Genomic DNA, 21,010 nt, shown 5'->3' with positions numbered 1-21,010 from the left:
GACCAGCCCTGCCCCAAGGCTGGCACTGGTGTCACAGACGGCCGTGCAGCAGCATTTGTCTGCAGGTCGTCTTTGTCACCTTGACCTCAGATGACCTCACTGTGGGAAGAGGAAAATTTACCAAGATGTTGATACATTTTGATGTTGATAAAAGAGAGGATTCCTGTTGAACCCAAAAGCTTCACTAACACCTTCCTGTCCTCCACCCTTTTAGGATATGTGCTTGTACAGTAATTTGCCAGTGAGAACTGAAGTTGTCCTGCTAAAAAAAGAGAGAAAAAAAACTCGATATGTGCTTGTACAGTAATTTGCCAGAAAAAAACTAATTAAATTCCAATATATAGAATTGGCTTTGTCACCTTTTATTGATAACATTCACACTCAAAATAACTAAACTTCCAGTCATGTGACCACAGAACTTGTTGTCATTGGTTGAAAATGAAATTATTGAAAACAGTCCTCAGCTCAATTGACTCCCTTTCTGCCTGTCGGATATTTAAAAAAAGGAATGTATTTTGTGGAGAGTTTAAAGTGTACAAATAAGTGCTTTGACTTCACTAAGTGGAATACTTTAACTGGAATTCTCTATTTATTTTTTCTTATTTAAATAGAATGTAATAGATGAAATCCACGATTTGGTGTAGTGTTGATTAAAGACGTGTAAGATTAACATAATGTTAACATAAATGTAACTTACAGTTTGTGATTCTTCTCTCCGATATTGGCAAGATTTTCCGATAGCATTTATAAAATATGGAAATTTGGTTAAAAAAAAAAGAGTAGACCATTAGTGTAACATAATGATGAGCATCGTCAAAATATGGTTACATTAATCATGTTTTAAATGCTAATGCCAGTGAAGAACACAATAACGAAGACATGAAAGAGCCCCTATTCAAAATCTGATAGCCGGAGAGAAGCAAATTATTTCAAATATTTGATATTTAAATTATTTTCAAATGAACAGAGACATGAGTGGAGCGGAGGCGACCAGTTTCCCCTGGTGATCCTCCGGGCTCCTTTGTTTCTTTAGTGCGTCTCCAGCTCATTAATGTTCTAAGCATGTGAGAGAACCAGACCATACTCAATAGCCCACAGCTAGGTGACACCTCGGGCCAAACACACACATGTACAGTTCACTCACACACACAAAACCCTCAGTCTTTCAGCGTCCACCGGCTCTTTCAGGAAGCGATGGCCGTCGAGCTGTCCTGATTAAAATGACAATAGTCTAATTAACTCGACCTCGGTGTCGGCGCTCTAAAACAGCTGATGGGACAGAAGTTCCCTTTTCAAAATGCTTTGTCTGCTCACCATCCAAAAATATGACTTTTCCCAGGAAAATGTCTCAACCCCATTTGATGAGATTTGCTAATGGCAATTATTTCTTCTAAGCTAATTAATTCAAGGCCAAGTTTTCCTTTCTTCCCCATCACTGTCATTGATTGTACAATTCTCCTGGGATTTATCAGTCATTTAGATGTTTCCATTTTGTAAACTTTACAGTGGCTTTGTGGATCTGAAATTGATTTAATATCAGGCATTGTATGTCATTTATTCATCCACCTGTCTGTTAGTCCATTCTGTGCACTAATGTTCTTGGTTGAGAAACCACAGCGAACACTGATGACATCCCATGCTTCTATTCGGACATGCACCAATTGACCGGCCAGTGATGGGCATTGGTCAGTTTTCAATATGTGCAGCGGCCAGTTTTGCAGCCGATTTTTTTCCCCATTGGATAATCTTGTTGTCAATAGTGAAATCACCATCTCCTTTTCTGCTGTATTCCTTTAATATTGTATTTCACAAAATGCACTTTATCTTTGATTTAAATACAATTTTAAACTTGAGAAATTGAGATCAAACAGATGTTCTCGTAGCGTTTAACTAGTTAACAGTCTGAACATTGAGTTAAAAACAAGTGAATATTGTCAAACAAATTCCGCTGTGCAGCCGACACACTGTAAAAGAGAGACTTGTTCTGTCACCCCTGTACTTCTTTTGCCTTATTTGATCTACTCATCTTGTGCAGAAGCAAGAGAAAGGACGACGAAAAAAAACACTTTAATGAGTGAAGAAGAAACTGTCTTTTGGTTCTATTATCCTTCTGTTGGAGATTACGGTCTGTAGGGAGATAATTATGTTTTAGTTTTGAATTAATGAAATGAAAAAAGTTCTTTCTTTTATAAAAGAAAGGGGACTCTCTTATAGTCTTAAGTGCAGTTGTCTCCCAGTCTTGACCAGCAAGAACAAAGAATTGGGATGTTGTAGGCTTGTGACTACTGTATCTGTGAATGAGTGCACTGTCACTACATACAGTCTGGTCAAACACTTTGGCTGATGGGCCAAAATGAGACTAAAACATTTGTCTGGCGGGCCAGTTCTGTATTGGTTAGATGAAGAACGTTAAGTGAAATAATGTAAATAAAATATGAAAGAAAAACCCAAACCTTCAAAGATAATTTGGCATTTGATGTCGCCGTTTAGTGGCATCAACAGAAATTATGCTTTATTTGTTAAACGTCTTTACCATACCTTGTACCAGTGTTGGAGGGGCCACTTTAGAAAGCCCAGCGAGCTGTATCTGGACCACAGGTCTGGTCTGAAGTCATCTGCCATCCTTCTGGATTAGCTTTGCTGCTCAGATTTCAATGTATCACACCCGACTACCCAGCAGCCATGTTTGTCATCTAACTTCAGACCGCCGCCCACTTTGAACACATGGACGTGCCGGCCGTTGTCTGGTATGCTAATGGTGTCTGTATTAAACGGGGCTTGTGGAACTTCACATCTGGTTGGTGGATATTTGTTCCCCATACTAAAAAAAAAAAAAAAGGCCAACTGCACTCTCACATTTCATCATCTGTTCTCCAGCGTCAGGCCGCGTCGGCACAAGTTGGCCACTCTGGATCCATCTGTTGTTATTATTTTTTCACTGATAATTGGCTTGAACAATGGAATGTCTGTGTCCCCCTTCGCCTTTGAAACCCTATCCTCTGTTTATTTTCCGGGGGTCTCGTTCCTTCTTTCTGTGTCTCGTCCTTTCATTTCTTTCTCTTGGCCCCTTTATTTTCCAGGTGTCACCCTAACCACACTTTAAAATCTAAAATCACGTGAGGGTGGTTTCAATTTTAGGCGGATCACATCATTGTGTCTGTGTGTCATTCTGCATCTGATTTTCAGTCCAGATTTTCTGGACATGCTCAGCTTCCATATGTTTATTTGTTCAAGCTGTGATCGTCTGCTAGTTTTCTGCAGACATGTCTCCCTCCCTTCTACATACTTCTGCATTCCTGTATTAAACGAGTTAAGATAAACTATGAGAAACGACTGGCAGAAAGAAAGAGTAGCCATGTTGTGTGAGATATAAATGGGACAGTGAGTGTTGATGTAAAATATCTTGTCCTCCTTTAACAGCAGTCTGTTTGGTATGGAATGTGTATTGTTAAAGTGCAGAGTGTAAGACTGTGGTGTTGTTATTTTATATTCCATTTCATCTGGTAAAATTGGAACATAAAAGATGAGGCTTTCATGAGTTGGCACTCAACAGTGAGTACGAAATGTTCTAATGAGCCCTTTATACTTACAACAGCTTCCTGTACCGAGGCATTTACCTTGATTCACCATGTTTAATCACACAGTTGTCAAAAATATACCTTCTGTGTGTACAATGGTGAGGTGAGACAACAGGCTACACGCCTGCACAACGTAACAATATAAATAAAATTATTGCACGGTTTAATGAAAATCTAAATCAGGAAGAAGAAAATGACCTCCTTCTAACTTAATTAAGTTCGATATTTTAAAATTTAATCAGTGTTTAAGGCTGTAATTAAACTGTCTTTGTGATCTGATTAAAATTTCATGTACAATTTGTTAAATTTTACTCCATTTTTATCTACACTTTGTCAAAGTTGATTAATTAGAGGAGTTAGTTCAAATGTAATGGAAATCCTGTATGGCTGCCTATTATTAACAACTCTATCAGTGTTTGCCGTCCACTTACATTTAATAGTTCAGCTTTGGATTCCCAGGTATGCACAAACAGAAAATATCGGCTATAGAACTGATAAACATGACAACAAAGCAACTGAGGTGTGGCCTGTTCTGGGTTCAAAAGTTACTCAAAACTTGATATACGTTATCGCTACCTTGGGGTTTTTTTTTTTTTTGCTTACTAATCATACCCAGGAGCAGAAGAAAATGTGTGTGAAAATTATGTTAGTGTTTTTCAACCTTATTTGGGGTCCTCTGGAATTTAAATGCAAGCACCTGAAATGTCTAGTTATTGATTTAAAAAAAAAAAAAATTATCAATTTAAATTAGCTTAACTACTTAATCTTCCTGGTTTTCTTGAAGGAAACTGTAATTTATCTGGACTCACATTTGCTTACATGAGTGAGTCTCTTGAGGATGGATCTTTCATGAGTTTCTCCAATGCAGTTCAACTTCGATAGTTTTAGAAATGGAACAAACTCTCTGGACTTGCCCTAATAATTTTCAAGGTCATTTACCCTGCCTCCTGTTTGGTTTCGATTCTCTCGTGTTAAACTTAAATTGATGAAAAATGACCTGTATGACTCAATACGTTCATACATGTAAAAAACAGTCAATTATATGAGAACAAAATGTCAGTTGTGTTCTGTACATCTTGCTATGTTTTCATCAAGTTCAGCGAATTTGAAAAAAAACAAAAAAAAAACAACAGAAAACATTTTTTTTTTAGTCTCTCTTTTGTTCTGCCTCTTGTGACTGTGCAGAAGTTCATTTGTTCTGCCTGTGCTCGGTCTAATTAAAAGAGGCCAGGACAGGTATGGCTCTCAGCAGGCGTCTGCTTTGTGCCACTTCTTCATTTGCTGAGTGTTTGTGTTTATGCAAAGGGGCCTCTTCACGCATATTTAATCTAGAGCACGGCACTGGCTTTTGTTGTGTTTAGACCACATACCTTCAGTCCCTCTCAACAGTGCAGTTTGGGCTCTCTCTCACTCTCTCTCATTCTCTCTGTCTCTCTTTCTCTCTGCCTGTTTTGCACTCACACGTGCAGACACACAACTACCACACTGCAATTTAATTACTCCATATCTGCTACGTTCATTGGCTTTCTCCCTATCACTCCCGGATTAGAAAACACTCCAGATACAGCTTTCCAGACATGCTGAAAGTCACTTGGACTGTTGGTGGGTGAGTCTGCACAGGTTCCATTGTCTTTCTGTTGTTGTTTAGGTTTTGTTTTTTCTTTCATACGCACTCGCTCCTTCTTTTGCCGCTTTTATGAGACATTAGTAGAAGTAGGTGCATGTCTATGTGGGTGTGTTCCGTGGATTATTGCTGGTCTGTAAGGAGGAGGTTAGTGAGGGCATGCATTGACTGTTGGAGTCAAAGTTACAGCAGTGTGTGTTGTGGTCCGCAAGGTCTAGGATTATGTAATATATACAAGCCATTTATCATGCCTTTATTACAGACACATCCTATATTTAGGTAATCCAAATAAGGAAAGGGTTGTTTTTGTTCCTTGACAATTTTCAACTGACTTTTATGCATGAAATAAAGTTGGACAAGAGGGAGAGAAAATGTTTTGCCTAAGATGATGTCTGTTTGTATTACTATTCAACTAATAGAGAGCCAATATATATATATATTGATTAATATTGTCTACATTAAGATGCCTTGTAAATTAAATGGTAGAGAGAGTTTTTGAAAAGCCAAAATCAAAAACCTTACCTTCATCAATGAAGAGATCAGTGGTGAAATTCACAGGTGGCTGTGAAAAGTTTTTCTTTTTTCTTTTTTTTTTTGAGGAGTAACACAGTACAGCTACTTCAGCCTACTTGCTAATGTGCACATTTTGGCAGGTTTGAAGGTGGTAACGTGCAAACCCACAGTGATGTGGGAACATAAGAGTTCCTCCCCTCATTCCCCAGCTCTTGTTCTCCCTTCGTCTTCATCTGTGGAAGTGGAATTTGCAGCTTATTGAATTTGTTAACTCACAGAATCTGTGGACAGAGAGGGACTGAGAGCGTGGCAGGAGGAGAAACCTGATATGTGGAGCACAGACAGACGTGGGCTGTAAACACATGACTGCGTAACAGTGTTATTGGTAACTTTACTGTAACGCTTATCCCAGGGTTACCCATGTACAATAACTGCTGACCGGTTTACATTACAGTCCCTAAAAATAGTCAGTAATACCAGGTTAGTTTTCTTCACATACTTAACCTATTATTTTTGAGCTTCTAGCTTGAAATATTTTTCTGTAAGGCATTTTGCAAGAGGTAGTATCTGACCATGAAATCTCAAATCAAGTGTTGATGATGGAGAAGTGGACAACACTGCTACTGACATGGTGTCCTATTGATTAGGCACAATGGATTCAACAATATTTTGAGATACATATCTTTGGCTGTTCTGCTCTTGAAGCTAGCATGAAGCTAACTAGTGATTTTGACAAGAAATGTACAGAAGTAGCAGGCTTACAGTTTATTTATTAGTTTATTATTCAGTAGGAATAAACAGTTCCTTAATAAGTTTGTTATGCTAAACAAATGTAATTTATTAGTAATTTAAGCATTTTTTCACGGGGGTCCTCATCCAGAAACTTAAGCTGTTTGGGGGGTCTTGGCATGGAAAGGTTTGGGAACCCCTGTCCTAACCTATAATTACTTTTTAGTATTATTTTCTATTTTATAATTATTTATCTTGCTTATAAAGTTTCAGTACTGACTTCAGTATCTCTTCTTACCTGTTCAACAAAGACAAAGGTAATATTTTGAATATTTTATCATTTATGTTAGATGTTAAAACAAACAAACTGTATTATCAGATTGGACTTACTGATACACCATGTTTTAAAGTTATATTTATTAGTTTTGATTTTTTTCACACTGCCTTGATGCGTTCTGTCTCCTTCGTCTTTTAATTATTAATACTTTTTTAAAAATTGAATATTTCGACTTTGCATTGATTGCCCACCAGTCTCCAGTGTCTGAGTTCTTTCTATTGTCTGTGTACAGAACCTTGAATCTACCTTCATGCATGAAAAACAGCTTTATAAATGAACCTGCCTTGCCTTGCTTCACTGTCCAGGACTTTTTTTTTTTTTTTTCTTCTTTCAATGCGCTTATTTAAATAGAAATGCTCAGCCTTGTTTGTTTTGGTTTAGGAGTGAAATTCCACTTCCTTGGTATTAAAGGCAGCAAAGCTTTCAGTGTGCACCCTGTGTACTTTGTTCTTAGCTCAGCAAAACGTGAGGGCAGGTCTGAAGAATCTGGGGGATCAGACAGGCCTGACATTCACCAGACGGCACAGTTGCCTTTTAAGCTTTAAAAAGGACGATATGTGAAAAAGCACAGAAGAAAAAGACTTGGCTGGATTGAAGTTGGGTTTAATTGGTGGGTTTCGACTCTGTTTGCGTGTCAGAAAGTGCTGTTGTTTACAGAATGTCTGGGTGTTACAACAGCAGGATCCTGCCAATCACATCAAAAAGACCAAAACAAACCCAGTGCTTGTTTATTCCCACTTTTTTAAGTCTTTAAAGGGTTTGTGTCTTTGTAAAATTATAGAAGGAAAGGGGGAAAATACTGCCTAGTCGGCTCTTTTAAGAGATCACATCATACAGTAAGCAGCTGTGTTTGTTGAAAAGTGACTCATGCTTTAGATTTTCTTGTGTTTTACAGATAGACAGCGACTTAGGAAATCTGCCCCACACACGTACATCACTGACTAACGAACGCCTCCTCTTGAGAGGATGACCGATGGTTGAGCAAAAATAAAAAAAATTATAACTTAACACTGGTGGATCATTATCTTATTTATTAAAGTGTTGTTTATATCAGGGCTTTCCAAACTGTTCTTTGCCAAGGCCCCCAAACAGCATTAGCTTCTAGCTGGAGAAGCCTTTTTCAAACCCACAGACAATGCTTCAAAATATGTAAAGAAACATAAACCTTTAGAATATATTTTTCTTTTTTATTCACTATTCAGTAATTATTACATTTGTTTAGCATGAGAAAATGATTAACCACATGTTTTCAGCACTGTCAAAAACCTTTAGCTACCACCAGGTCCACACTGATTATGACATCGTCAGGCAGGATATGCAGCTGTCACACATGGTGCGTTCAGTTACCATCGTAAACTTGTGAATCTGATAACTACACCACATGTTGTAAGGTATAGGACAAATATAAATATATATATATATATTTAATATTTTATTTATTTATTTTGCATTTTTTCTTATATCGCCTTCCAATCTTCTGAGGCCCTCCAAGATTTGTTTAGCATGAGAAAATGATTAACCACATGTTTTCAGCACTGTCAAAAACCTTTAGCTACCACCAGGTCCACACTGATTATGACATCGTCAGGCAGGATATGCAGCTGTCACACATGGTGCGTTCAGTTACCATCGTAAACTTGTGAATCTGATAACTACACCACATGTTGTAAGGTATAGGACAAATATAAATATATATATATATATATATAATATTTTATTTATTTATTTTGCATTTTTTCTTATATCGCCTTCCAATCTTCTGAGGCCCTCCAACTGCCCCTGGGGGCCCTGGACCCAACTTTGCCCTCAGGACCTCTCTGTACCGTAGGCCACACTCGCTGATAATCACACATGGTGCGTTCAGTTACCATCGTAAACTTGTGAATCTGATAACTACACCACATGTTGTAAGGTATAGGACAAATATAAATATATATATATATATTTAATATTTTATTTATTTATTTTGCATTTTTTCTTATATCGCCTTCCAATCTTCTGAGGCCCTCCAAGTGCCCCTGGGGGCCCTGGACCCAACTTTGCCCTCAGGACCTCTCTGTACCGTAGGCCACACTCGCTGATAATCTTCCAGTTCTTTTTTTTTTTTTTTTTTTTTTTTTTAAGAGTTTTTCTTTAAATATGGATCATATAAATCACTTTGGCCTAGGACGTTAATAATTCCACAGTGGAACCAACAACCTTATCACATTTCTAATTCCCAATTCAAGCTGTCATAAGTGAAATTAACTTCTATTTTAATGTAAATTATCTCAGGAACTTTTTTTGCAACTAGAGCCAAGCAACAAGGGGCCAGTTGCCTCACCCACCAAATTAATTTTATTTTTCTTTCATCCCTTTGACCTTCCTGGGATTGGCCACGAATCCACCAACTCACAGGAGAGTTAAACAACTTGTCTTTTATTTTGTTTTGTGTAGATACACTGTTCAGCTCTGGCATGATAAACGTTTGCTCCAGATTTATTCATATGCTGATACTAAGCGATCAAACCATCCTGCATGAGCTTTGCCAGACAACTGTGGCAGCTGCCTATTGACAACCAATGAGTTGAGCATTAATTAATATGGTAATGATGTGTGAAGGTTCATTAACGGGCCGCCACAGAAGTAGCCACAGATACAGTATTAAGCGTGCTCGGAGTAATTAATGGAATAACTTCACTCTGTGGTAAATATTCATGGGCTCTCGTCTTTTTTGTCTGCGCTGTGTGAAGAGAGCGAGAGCTTGTCCATTAGAGGAGCTGAAGAGCTGTCCAGGCTGAATGTGGGCCTTTTGTTGGGATTGGATGTGTTTCAGTGGAGGGGGTATTAATTCATATTTTGAACATGTTATCTTACAACAAAAGCCAAAGGCACTGATAACATACCTGGGACTGGAGAGCATATTGTGAAGCTGTGATCCCCACTGTCACAAATAGGGAAGTCCACTTCACACGTTCATGGACAGAATGAATTGGGTCTTTGTGCGCACTCAGATGTAACCACCGCAGTTCATTACCATAGCAAAAAACCCTCATGATTGTACATTTCAGTGAAAATGGACAATCATCACACGCACACACGTGCACAGCGACTCCGCTGCTGCTGCTGCTGCGGCCGCAACAATGAACTCACCGGTATTTGCATAGAGAATGGAAAACATTTCTGTGGATCATCTGCACCTCCAAAACTGCCAGACTAACAGCCTCATCATGTTGTTAGTTAAGTTTTTATTGGTGTGTTTTTAATGTCAAGACTTTAACAAGAGAACTGTACCGATACCTGTCTTTTGTTTCCGTTTCTTCTTTTGCAATTGTTGCGTTCTGATTCATATTCTCAGCTCCTGCTTCTCGCTGTGTGTGAACATAGCCCACCTGGGTGGGTAATTATCTCTACCAGGAGTAGTTTTCCTCCCCTAAAATCTCAATGTGGGAGTGTGTGATGGGCTCAGTTCTCTCAACCGGGCGAAGCAGCGTGCGGTTGTTTATCCTCACCCTGCGTTCTCTGCACTCCCACTGTTCTAAATGGCAACATTACAGCCTTGTGCTGCTCGAAACGGAGACAATTATCTGTTTAGGTAATACGAGACAGGCTTTTTATCACGGGAAGAAAAGGATACAGCTGCTATCAGGATAGTATTGTCAACCCCCCGCCCCCTCCCCTCGTCTAATACAGATTTTCCATTATTAATATGATGGAAAATTTATCTAAATAGATGTTATGCCTTGGATAAACTCATTTAGCCCCCAGTGTTCGCTCAGGTGATGGGAATTGATGATGTTTAGTAGTTTGCAACTGGAAATATCTGTCATTTGTCACCACTCGCTATTGATTTATGATTCTATTGATGATGTGTTAATTGAAGAGTAATGAATCACAGTAATAGGCTGGTTGTGTGGGAAAGGTCTGCTTTGGGTGTTTGTTTAAACCTCTAACGAGTTTGGAGTCAGCTATGTGATGACTTTGATTTTCAGCAGGGGCATTTGACACTGAAACTTAAGTTAGGCCACTGTGTGTGTGTGTGTGTGTGTATCTTCACTCTGTCTGTTTCAGATAAACATGTGCATAAATGCCTGGCCACAGTTTTGACTACCAAATGTAAACGGCAAAAATGACAAGAGCAGTTACAGCAGTGTTCTTTAAGCTCAGGGTCGTGACCCCACCTGCGGTAACCTGGAATTCAAATGGGGTCACCTAAAATGTATAGGTGACCCCATTTGATAGTTAATAGTTATTGATGTAAAAAAAAAAATACTGATACAAATAGTTTTTTTTCAAGTAATTATTATTCTTTTGGAAATTTGATGTGTGACTGCCTCTTTTACTTAAGCGAACTATAAGCCAACGATTTCTGCGATAAAAAGTGTGTCAGTATAGTTTTGCCTTCCAGATGTAAATGGCTTAAAAGCAGTAAGAGTTTTCTTGTTTTGCCTCTCTTTCCTATTTGGACATGGTTTAATGCTTTTATGTAAATGCACCTGACATGCCTCCCCCCAAACTCCCTCCCACCCCCAGTCACTTCTCATGCAGTTTACCATAAAAATAAGACTGTGGTTCCATTTTCTTCCTCTCACTTTTCCATCTTCTTGTGTCTGGGTTGAGTGCTCTGTTAGGAAACAGTATGCATGCAGAGCAGGTTATCCCCCCTACCCAAATATAGCCTACACTTAGCTAATTTAACTGATAGCTAAATGTTAGCCCAAAAATCTATGCCAAAAGTGTAAAAATATATAACAAATAGTAAGCAATAGATAGTCTGGATGTAGTACACATGGCAAAAAATAGATAAAAGCTCAACTTTTATCACAAGACAACAAAAGGTTGTCCTCCTATAAAACACATGAGATGATATATGGAAAAATCGTAAAAAAAAGATAATGCTGACATTTGCCTGTTGCTCACTAGAGGCCCATTGGTCTCTTAGTGTTAGCCAGAGTATCCCAGTTATGGCCAAAGGTAGACAACAACTAAATTGTTGCTGAAAGACAACTTTGGGTTAGCTTTAAAATTCTAAATAAAAAGTATGTTCTTGTAGCCAAAATAAACGACTGTTTCCCAAAGATAACTTGAACACTTGCCCAAGAATGTGCAGTATTTGTAGCGTAACTGACACGAAATGACTGAATGTGAGTTCTGTTAGGCAACTGGACGTGAATTTTCAAAAAGATGATGTTTCACCTCTCATCCAAGAGGCTTCTTCAGTTCTAACTGGTGGTGGAAGTAAAGCAAATATCACATAATAAACCAACATAATAACGTGTGAGCAGTTATTTGCCAATAAAACTGTAGCTAATAGGTGGTATCTAGCAACTAAAAAAGTCAAAAAATGGAAAAATCGTTGGTGAGTTCTGTTAGTTATGATGTTTCACCTCTCATCCAAGAGAATATATAATTTCACATATTTGTCATTTTCACACTGACAGCCGCTAGAGGGCGCTCTAGGCTTGTGTACCAGTATCTGCTACTCCTGTATCACTGAAAATTTACATGTTTGTTCATTTCACGCTGCCAGCCACTAGAGGGCACTGGTGTGAATTATACTCTGGAGCGACATATATTTTTTTATCTTCTTCATTATACATTTTTTGGCTGACTTGCGGTACATAAATGGATGATTGATTCACATAGATAGTGATTTTTAAGGCCCTATGATTGGCAACCCCCGAAACAAAAAAATCTCACATATGTTTTAAAAAAAGCTAAGCTTGAAATTTGAGTTTTCACTGTAAGAAGGTGTGTAAACCCTGTGCCAAAGGATCACACCCGTGGGTTGTAGAGTAACTCGTGCTGTTTCACACAAATGAAGGTTAAGCAAACAGCGGTAGAATGCTCAGCATCGATTTGTCTCTGATGAATCCTCAGAAGGCGTCCCGGTCTGTTTAAACACGATATGTATTGCAGTCAATAGCAACTGTCGGCCCACTTGTTATCTGAAACATTCAGTTTACTACCGTTTGCTCTGTTTCTTTTGTTTGTACAGAGTGGAATGGGACGGATGGAAGTATTAATTTTCCTCCTCTTGTGTCTGCAGGGCCAGGAGGCTGTTTGACCACTGACCAACTGATGGTTCCTCTAAATAACCAAGTTCTTATATAAGGTAAACACACAATCATTCACCAGACTCCTGTCCCTCTCTCTCTCTCTCTGTGTGTGTGTGTGTGTGTGTGTGAGAGAGCTGCATTGACCTGGCTTAATATTTAACCAAATACATCAGTGTACTCCTCTTGTTTGTGTGCTGTACATTGCGTGTGTGTTTGTGTGACAGGTGGTAGTTGTGAGAAGCTGCTGATCACAGGCTATAACATGGTGGTGAGTAACAAAGTGAGTTCAAGGAGTGTTAGGAAGCGTTGTGTTCCTTTGACTTTACTGTACTTGGGTTTGAACAGACGTGGAGAGAACGATGGCAGTGCAAAGGTTTCTGTCTGCATGGACATGTTGACGTTTGTCGACTTGGGCTGAGATATGTTAATGCGGTGTTTACCAAACAATAGAAAGGCAGGTTTCATGAACACGCACAGTCTTGTTGTTGTTGGTGTGTCATATCAGGTGCAACTGATATGTTGTGTCTTCTTTGCACACCTGGTTATCCTTTATCCACGAAGGTCTGAAGGTGGAGGTTTTGGCTGGAGTGACTCTGTTGCGGCGTGCCCGTCTGTGGTGCGTGTGTGTGCATGTGTGTGTTCAAATTGAATGAGCTCAAGGCTTTGGAAGAGCAGGGCCTGTTTTGTGTCTCTTGCAGCTTTGACCTCACTGCTCTTTTCTTTCTTGCTATAATTACAAACCCTGCTTTAGGAAAAGATGGCAAATGTTCTAAAAATGAAATAACGGCAAATATACAAAATATATTTTCAGTGTGTTTCATGTTATTAGACTCCTTATTTGAAAAGTTAATTTTATTGTTAACATTTTATTTCAGTTTTTTTTTTCTTCAGTTTTTGGCATCTGAGGACAGTAATTGTTGTAGTTTTATAAGTGGACCGTTTGACTGTTTTAGCATTATGAATGAGAATTCAAGGTTATTATTATGTCGTCCTTAAACACAACATATGTTTATTTAGAAAAACATGTGCTGTGCTTCTTTTTTCACTACATTCAAATAGAAAGAAAGACTTGGGTTCCACGAGTGATATTCAATTTGTTGTTCCCATCAGACTGTTCTGTCTCGTGTGTACTTTGGATCTGTTCACTGTTTGACTTTTTAATTTGCACCCGATGGAGAAGTTTTTCTGATTTCCAGAAGGCGGTGTTTTTTTTAACTGTCTTTACTACATACAAGTCCATATAAGGTACAAATACAAAACAAAAAACAAGAGCAGTTTATTGTTGTACTTTCTTTTCTCTAAATATTTTTGCCTGTATTGTTCGTATTAGCTCTGTTTAATCCCACTTGAAGGGGGAAAGGGGAAAAGATTACTAAATAGAGCAGAAACGGCTGGGATTGAGCACATAATCAATGAAGAATGAGGCGTTGGTCCATACATATCCATAGATGAAAAGGTACGTCACAAGAATGGTACATTTTTTGCCTATATAGATGAAACTAGACACTGGAAAGGAAATAAGTATTCATATATATTAAAAAGTAATATAACTTGTGACTGATGCTAACAGTGACTTTGGTGTACCGAGACAATTCTAATAGACAAAAACTAAATGTACTAGCACCAGTTTAAAATAACCAACAATATACCTTAAAAAACCAAAAGTTAGCCAATTGGACAACTAACAGTAGGATCAGATTGAGCAATAATATTTAGAAGTTAATATTTAGTGCACTGGAGGCCGCGACCTACGGTGTTTCGTGGTGACGTCGCCATCTCCCATAAATTTATTACAAAAGTCTTGTCTTTTTGACGTACAGCGTTAAAGCAAATTTTGCGCGGTAACCAGTTGGCGTTATATTGGATTGTGCTATATTCGCTTTCTTTCTTTTGTTTTTTGTTTTTCTAGGAAAACCGTTAAAAAAAAGTTATGCTGTGCAGCAGGAACAGAATTCCGATGTAATTCCCCTCTATCCAAATTTTGTTAATAGATAATAAGCTTATAAAACTAGCTTTAACTTAGCAACACAACACACGGACAGAGTTTTTTTTTCTTTCCCTGCAGATGATTTGATTTACATAGTCTTACTTTTAGCTTTGTTTAATCCGTGTTAAGAATAAACAAGTGGATTCATGAGCTGGACTAACAGGATAGTTGTGTGCAGATTTACGCTGGAATGAAAATAAGGTAGCTGTAATAGTTCCCTTGACTGCGTTTATTGCTTACTTACTTAAAAAAAAGTAATTTCTTTATATCAGCATTAGGGCGGAAATTGCCATGTATTAGAATTAGGCTTGGTAAGCTTCTAATTCTGTGGCATTTACAGCCGGCTGTGTTTCCATGCATTTATAACACTTTGATTTGTAAGAGCTCCTTTAATCGCTTATGCCGAGCCTGGAACATAATAAACAACTTGCCGTAGCTAAAGTGCCACATGGGGGAGATTTCTAGCAGGAAAGTTAAACGCCTCTGTCACTGGCAGTTTTGTTGCTGTGTTTTTCATGCACTGTAAGTGTTGTAATCTGCTCTACTCTCGCTTGGCTGCTGTAGTTAACGGCAGTGACAGGCAGAATAGATGCAAGGCAGCGTGAAAATGAAAAATTACCTTGCATACAAAGACGTCACAATGGGGGGAGGACGAGGCAGGGACGCAAAGCAGCGACGGCGGCGGGATGCTGGATGTCTTTCCTGTTTGAAATCACAGGATGTCTGTGAACATGGCTGCCGTCTGATTTCACTATCTGATGCTCTGCTCCTGTGGTCGCGTCAGCAGGTGTCACAGCACACTCACACCGCCTGCCTCTGAATTCGTTATCTTAACCAGAGGTTATTTAAACTGTTTAACAGGGATTTATGTTTGTTATAAAAGCTGAGGCCCAAGTGTTTCTCCTGCGATAACTGATATCACATGTATGATTTAAACCGTGCTACAGCATTGTTAGATGTTAATTTAGTGTGGAACCTTTAGACGTTGCACAGGAAGGAAAATGCAATGTGTAGAAAATAAGTGTGAGCCGATAAATGAATTGAAATTGAGCAGATTAAAAAAAAAAAAATTGTTTACCTTTATTACACATTTAAACACAGAGACAAATTGCCAAAGCTACAGACCATGCTACGAAATGTAAAGCTGTCGCACGGGGTGCGTTCAGTTACCACCAGAACCTTGAGAAAGAGACAATTATGGCAGTTTATGTTGTACAATTCAGGAGAAATGGTTATAAAAATAAAATAAAAACAAAACACTCTTTTATAATACAAAGAACTGTTAAGTTAAAAAATTCATTAAAATTGTAAAACAAAAGACCAAAAATAAATAAATCTTTCTAAATAATTAAAGTCTGTAGAGAAATGGCAAAAAGAGTCAAAAGTCAAACAGAGTTTATTTCATGTTTGTGGTTGAAAATAAGGCTGTTAAACTGCAGTGATTCTTACTGGCCAGTTTTGACTGGTAAATAGTGGCCTGGCAGTCTTTTTGTTTCCTTTGTTTATTTTAGAAAACAAATCCATTTTAGGGAAAAAGCACCTGGTGGAGCTACTTAATGGGAGGGCTTTAGGCCTGAACAAATAAGCAGCTCATATTTTTGTTGTGAGATTAGAAAAGAGTGGGAAAAGTGAGAGATGGAGAGAGAGATGGAGAAAAAGAAAAGAAAGGACTTCACCTTAAACTTAACTGTACTGGACGTCCAGACGTCTGTGTGAGTGAGCAGTGGAAGCTTGGGCTGGACTTTCCTGTTCGGCTTCACACTGAGGTGTACTTTTTTTAATAGTTGACTAGTCAGTCTATTGTTGCAGTTCGCAAGAGATGGAAAAAAATGCAGGGTTTAATTTTTCTAACTTGCACGTAGACAAACATGCCTTTTTGACATCAGAAGAAAAAAAAGTCACATTGTTACAATAGTGAAGGAAAATGTTGAAAAATGAAGAACGATTCTGAGCAGGATTGTCAAGTCCTTTCACCTGTGGCCCTGAATTAATAAAAACAAATCTTAATCCTTAATGAAACAAACTTAATGGCACAACATGATATCATTTTTTTTGTCAGTTAAGGAACTTTCCAGAATGCTGTTGGAAGGAGAGTAAAGCTTGATTTTACAGTGTTGGAGTGTGTAGCGGTCAGTGGTTTCTAAATATTTTTAATACTGTATCTGAAATTAGGTTTTTAGTGAGTGTTTTTACAGGAGTTCTTCATCCTGTAGTTTTAAATTTTCCACATCATTTCAACAAAATGTCTAACATTGTCTGAAATTAACTAATGAAGACTGAGGCACTGGTCTGGTGTCAGTGAAAGGTGACGAGTGGGTGGGCAGGTTGGTGTGGGGGGTGACCAAACCACAGTGGAAAATGAACACTTTTCAAAACGTATTTGCCAAAATATAGTCATTGCTGTTATTTATTTACAGTTTTTTTTTCTTTGCTCCGCTTCAGCCTTGGCTCCTGCTTTGTTTTCATAAACAAAGTCTCTCAGGCTGGCTTAAAAAAAAAAAAACCACACGCACACACACGCACGCACACACAGGGTAAACGCTCGGTGCACTGAAAACAGGACTGACAAACACCATTAGCTGAAAAATTTCCATCTCATTGCAACTATGTTATTGTTTACTTTACCATACACATCCTAATATGGTTACCTCCCTGTCAAAGCAGGGCCGAGGGGCCCTCGCAGGGAGACGCTTTCAGCTGCCACTTAGACAATAAGAAACAAATGTCACAGCTCGGCAAAATAGCCTGTCCTTTCACAGTCTTACAGCACTTGGCCTTCCATGCTGCCTGGCCCAGGCTCCTGTGTGATATTTATCTACTCTCCACTGTTAGATGCCCTCACAGTGTACCCACACCTCCCTCTCGCTCCCATCTTCTTCTCGCTCCCTGTCTTCTTTCTGTCCTCCTTTATTTGTCTCTATCTCTCCATCGATCTCTGTCTCTGTCCTGTTGTTAGCTGTGTATGGCCTGAGTGATGGGCCTCTGTTTACTGTGTTAAGTCATTTATCAGGAGGTGGGGTGGTGTGTTTTGAGCGTCTGTTGTTCGCCTCCTCCTTCTCCACCCTGTGGCCGAGCAGAGGCCAGTTCAGCTGCAGGTCACGCCCCTGGCCTGTAGCCGACGCTGTGTTTGAACTGGAAACTTCTTGGCAACGCTCTGAAAACCTTTTGGATACTGAGATGAAGTCATCACAGAAAGCTCTGGAATACTGTGTAAGATAAAAAAATATCTCTGGAACTTCTGTTTTTTACTGTTAGAATTTCAGCTCTGAATGTGTAATAATGTTTTTTTTTATACAAAAGTTGGGTTTAGTCCTTCTTGAACTTGTTTAAGCTAAGATACACAGTCAGTTCTAACGTCATGCCATCGCCAGGAACCAGCCTCAGACACGGAAACTTGCTCTCACTGATAACACTGCTGCCATTGAGCAAAACAGATTTAAAACACTCAACAATAGGCTGACCTGCAAATATTTAACCCCTGCACAAATTAAAGATATAACAACAGTAAGTGTGTTAATATTAGTGTTTCTCAGAGTAATGATTTCATTTGTAATTATACAACAGCACAATACAAAATCAAATACACAAACTCTGTACGTAAAACACTGTATGTATTTGTGTATGTATATAAAACACTAAGGACATTAGAAAAATCCCACCAAACAAAAGTCTCACAGAGAGATATGAGATGAAATATAGTAATCTTCTACTCTATATTTACTCACAATTTACACAAATATTGGTCTGTTTAGTTGAAGACAACCCTGATATTTTCGCAGGAATTGAAGAAAGAGACTCGCAAAGATCTTCAACATCTCTGATTCATAGCCATCTGCTGCCCCCTTGTGGGGGAATGTATAATTGTTCTGCCTGTTGCATTGACAAACGAAGGCAAATTCTTTATTCTTTACAGTAACTAAATACCAGTTTTCAGAGCAATTGAGTAAAATAGGATAATTTTCTGCAGCGCAGTGGTTGGGAATCACTAATATAACGACATGCTAACAAGGTATATTTTCTTTAAGACTTAAAATAAGTGTAAAAAACACTGAATAAATGTATATACCTGTTAAAAGGAACTTTAAAAAAAGTTTGATGTTCTTTCAGCAGTTGTAGTTTCTGATAAAACGTGGTTTAACACAAACCCAAACTAATCCAAACCTTACCACGGTACATGACTCCTCCACCAATCTAAGGCTGACCTTCTCTTGGGAGTTTTTAGTATATAGGCAAAGACTCGGGGTCAAGCAGTCTTTCTGCAGGTCATTCTGGCTGCAGCTGGAAATGCGGCTCTTACAGATGCATGAAGCTTTTTCCTCAGTCTGTAGAGGATGATGGCAGCCTCACCTCAATCCTAAAATCCTCACGTTTATGATATTTGCCCAGTGTAATCTAGGTCTGTGGATGAATGGGAGGACGGGGCATGAGGAATCTAGAAGGTCAGACTGAGTGATTTACACAGTACAGAGCATCAGAATCCCTGGGAAAATACTTGGTCTGGGATCAAACAGTCCACATGTAATATGTTCTTAACACCGACCTTTAGATTCACACACTTTTACACTGTTCTCTGACCAGCGATGCACTCTTACAGGTGCTTACAGTCCTTCAAAAGGTACATTTTCACTTTTGTTGATTGCAGTTTGCATTCTAAAGAGTACCTATAAATTTCCAACATGCATCATATTTATCTCAAAAACTATATTACTCAATAATATATTCTTTTTTTACGATACATAAATGGTTTATTTCCTCAAATCCATTAAATATAAAGACAGCAATATATCCCCATAGTTAAAATCTAACTATATGTTTGGCAAAAATAACCAAGGGCGGCATTTAGGTATATCACTGTCTTGTTGATTTTTGTGCAGAATACCACTGTTGTGTGGTGCTGTACACCTCCATGAACAGCGTGCCAAATAATTGAAAATGCCGCCCAGTTTACTACATAAACCATGGTTCAAACATTGTGCTAACTTTAAACACCTGTTAACACACAGTTTGAAGATATTAACTTAAAATAATCAGTTTGTTCATAGATTTTACTCGTAGCTCATCTACTGCCACAAAAATTCAATAAATACAATGCCCTTGCTGCTGTGATGGGAATGTGATTTCAATCTTTAACCCATTTTACCCACCTGACGGTTGTCATTTTATATTTTCAAAAAATACACGCCCAATATACCAGTAACTACATTGTTTGTAAAATTACCCTAAATCTGGTAATGTAAAACATGTCCGACTGATACACAACTAATTCTTTTGTCAGACCGTTGCAGGTAACGTGATGACGCTGACCTTTTCTTTTTATTAGCATAGAACGAAACATGACCTTGATGAACTTTGTGCTGTTTGCACGGCTTTAAGGTCAGTTTCTGAGAACAGCAGTGCGGGTTTTCTTGTAAACATATTTACAACCAAAGATGTGTAAACAGATTGAACGTATACAGGTGCAGCAGGCTGCTGGCTCTTGTTTTTCATTTTCCCTCTTTCTCCTTTGTTGTTTCCCCTCTTCAACCTTTTTCATCTCACACAGACACAGGTCTTTGTGCGCATATGTGTTTATTTCTGGAAGCACTTTAAAGTAATTCATGAACCAACCAACCACAAAAAAAAATGTCTTGGAAAGCATAATGATGAGCCAGCTCACAGTATAAAACAGAGAAGAGGAGCCAGATAGCGAGGCAAACGCAGGACTTGTGGGGGTATTAAATATAAATTAATGGAATGTTGCTCAGGCACATCTCTGGGTGTACTCTAGTGTTGAAAAATAAAATTTATGTTGCTGGCGACTAGCCGTGAAGGTGCATTTGGACTTAGTATCCTTTAATTAGAAGTGAGATATTAGCATTTCATAGGGCTTTATGCTGGGCGAGGGGAACGGCCGGCCACCCGCCTTCATTAGCAGGCCTCACTGTGTAATGAGTGCCGTCATTAGCTGATGGAGTGGATTTGCCCTCACTCTACCTTGAAAGGCACATCTTTTACATACTTGCAAGGAAGATGCCCTTTTAATGGATTTTCTTAATGAATAATATAAAATGTTGCCTCTGTAACGCTTTGAAAAGTGTTTTCTTTTCTGGTGTTGTGTGCTGCGTTACCTGCTGACCTGAAGCAGATCATCAATGATAAAAACAAAAATTAAGTGAACAAAAGGAGTCATAGTTTTATCGTTCTCCTAAAAGGTATTGATCAAAT

General features: G+C 38.6%; 1 protein-coding gene across 11 annotated transcripts in view; it reads left to right on the top strand.

Annotated features, from left to right (window-relative positions):
* The window catches only part of foxp1b (forkhead box P1b), a 187,013-nt gene that overhangs the window by 39,564 nt on the left and 126,439 nt on the right, over positions 1-21,010 (top strand). For 7 of the 11 annotated variants that reach the window (XM_025059804.1, XM_008320440.3, XM_008320439.3 and 4 more), the window contains one exon: positions 12,810-12,875. The exons of 1 other annotated variant lie outside the window; for it this stretch is intronic. The gene's annotated coding sequence lies outside the window, so the exon portion shown is untranslated. Of the gene's footprint in view, positions 1-12,758; positions 12,876-12,972; positions 13,100-21,010 lie in introns of those variants that run through there. 3 more of the 11 variants (XM_025059800.1, XM_025059803.1, XM_025059802.1) reach the window with 3 other exon arrangements.

Source organism: Cynoglossus semilaevis, chromosome 11, assembly GCF_000523025.1.
Source record: "Cynoglossus semilaevis isolate Cse_v1.0 chromosome 11, Cse_v1.0, whole genome shotgun sequence".
Lineage (NCBI taxonomy): Eukaryota > Metazoa > Chordata > Actinopteri > Pleuronectiformes > Cynoglossidae > Cynoglossus > Cynoglossus semilaevis.
Note: the sequence above shows the minus strand (reverse complement) of the source record. Positions and strands in the feature narration are given on the sequence as shown.